Source organism: Triturus cristatus, chromosome 2_2 (genome assembly GCF_964204655.1).
Source record: "Triturus cristatus chromosome 2_2, aTriCri1.1, whole genome shotgun sequence".
In the NCBI taxonomy this organism is placed as follows: Eukaryota; Metazoa; Chordata; class Amphibia; order Caudata; family Salamandridae; genus Triturus; species Triturus cristatus.
In genome coordinates, this window is record NC_140582.1 from 552,471,252 (window position 1) to 552,473,491 (window position 2,240).

At 44.7% G+C, this 2,240-nt stretch overlaps 1 pseudogene; it reads left to right on the forward strand.

Moving 5' to 3' along the window:
* Positions 1–207: 207 nt before the first annotated feature.
* On the forward strand, positions 208–1,267 carry LOC146862501 (uncharacterized; annotated as a pseudogene).
* Positions 1,268–2,240: the final 973 nt, after the last annotated feature.

Consider the following 2,240-nt stretch of genomic DNA (forward strand, 5'->3'; position numbering starts at 1 on the left):
ACTAGTGAAGTACGTTAGACAATGGGTTTTTGACTATTCCACCATTACTGCACCACTCCTGGCAGCTGTCAAAACGGCCAAAGACAGGCATAATAAGATTGACTGGACACCTGAAATGACGTCAGCCTTTGCCAAATTGAAAGATGAGATTACAAACGCACCTGTGTTAGGCTCTCCTGACTATTCACTCACTGTAATGGACAGGTCATGACAGCAGTCCTCACCCAGAAGTACCCCATGGGCCACAAACCCGTTGCATACTTCAGTGGCATGTTAGACTCCGTAATGAAAGGCCATTATCCTTGTGAGCAGGCCTTGTCAACGGCAGCATTTGCTGTTGAGAAAAGCACCCCCATAGTCATGGGGTCCCCTCTGACACTGTACACTGAGCATGCAGTATTCGCAGTGATACAAAAAGCTAAAACAACTCTTACCACACAAAGAGTGTCAGGATATGAAGTGATACTGTCATTACCATCCTTGAAGGTTGTTAAATGTCATACTGTGAACCCTGCCACGTTCTTTGTTCATCCCATTGCCACCACTGATGATGACAGTCATGACTGTGCCACATATTGTCCAGATGAGTCAGGAACAGCGAAAGAAGACCCGTTGCCAGATAGTGTAATTTACTTTGTTGACGGTTCCTCTACCATTGATCAAGAGACAGGAATAAGATACACAGGTGCTGCAGTGGTCAGAGCACAACAGAGAGACTCCTCTGACTCTCTAGACATCGTACAGCAAATAACATTACCATCACATTATTCAGCGCAGGCAGCAGAGTTGGTAGCTTTGATTGCAGCCCTCAAACATGGAGCTGATAAAAGGATTACAGTATACTCAGATTCTGCATATGTCACCACAACAACACATTCCAGCATCCTGAGATGGAAAAGGCGTGGCTTCCTTAAAACTGATGGCACACCTGTAATGCACAAACAGTTACTTGAGGAACTAATAGATTCATTAACATTACCAGCAGAAGTGGCTGTAGTAAAGTGTACTGCACACACAAATGGCCAAGATTTTGTTTCCAGAGGAAATGCCATGGCGGATTGGGCTGCGAAAGCAGCTGCCAGAGGGCCCCGACCTGAACCATCTCAAGTGATAGAGCAAAACACCTGTGCCCCCATCCTGTTTGCTCAAGATGCATCCGTCATAGTACAGGTAGATACACAAAGTACAGTAGATGACACAAGTGAATCGTTGCTCTCAGATACCCCTGATCCAACACTTCCATACACTATAGATGATACACAGCAATATGATATCATTGCACAACTACACCTACGAGAGATACAGGAGAGTTCCCCTCCTGAAGAGAAAGAGCTATGGAAGAAGAGAGGAGTGCAACAAGATGTTTCAGATTTCATTTACAGACAGACAATGACAGGGAAGCCAGTTATGCCACAGGCACTATTACAAGTAGCGCTCACTCAGTTACACCTTCCGACACATGTCCCTCGTGATATCATGTCCACAACTTTGCAGACAGAGTGGTTCATCCCCAATGCATATGAGCAGATACAACTCTTCGTTCATCAGTGCCTCATTTGTCAACAATATTCACCTAACCCAACTATGAAGACAGTTGCCTCAACAATACCAAGGCCCAAAGGTCCCTTTAGAGAACTCCACATTGATTACATAGACATGATTGACAGATGCAACAATTACAGGTACCTCATTGTAGTGGTATGCCCATTTTCAAGGTGGATTGAAGCTGGACCATGTGTCCATTGTGACGCAAAGGCCGCAGCTACTTTTTTGCTTCGTGAGGTCATATGTCGCTGGGGATTACCGGATGCTATTCGAAGTGACAATGGCCGCTATTTTTCAAATGATATCTTTGCCATAATTACCTCAATGTTAGGAATAAAACATAAGTTGACATCAGCCTATCATCCACAAAGCAATGGTATTTGTGAGCGCCTTAACGGCCTGCTCAAAGCCAAAATCAGTAAGATAAGTGCCACAATTGGAAAGAAATGGCTCTATTGCCTTCCGATTGCTCTGTTCACACTCAGAAATGCTCCCAGTTCTGACCATCACCTTACGCCTCACCAGCTTGTCACGGGCAGATCAATGAATGTGGTTGTTCCCTCCACCAGACCTAAAGTAGACACTGAAATGTCTTCTGAGATTGTGAAAGCTGAACTGTTTGATTACTTGTGTGCACTAACTCGTGCTGCAAAGTTCCTTTCTATTCAGATATCAAGGACACAGAACAAGGGCTC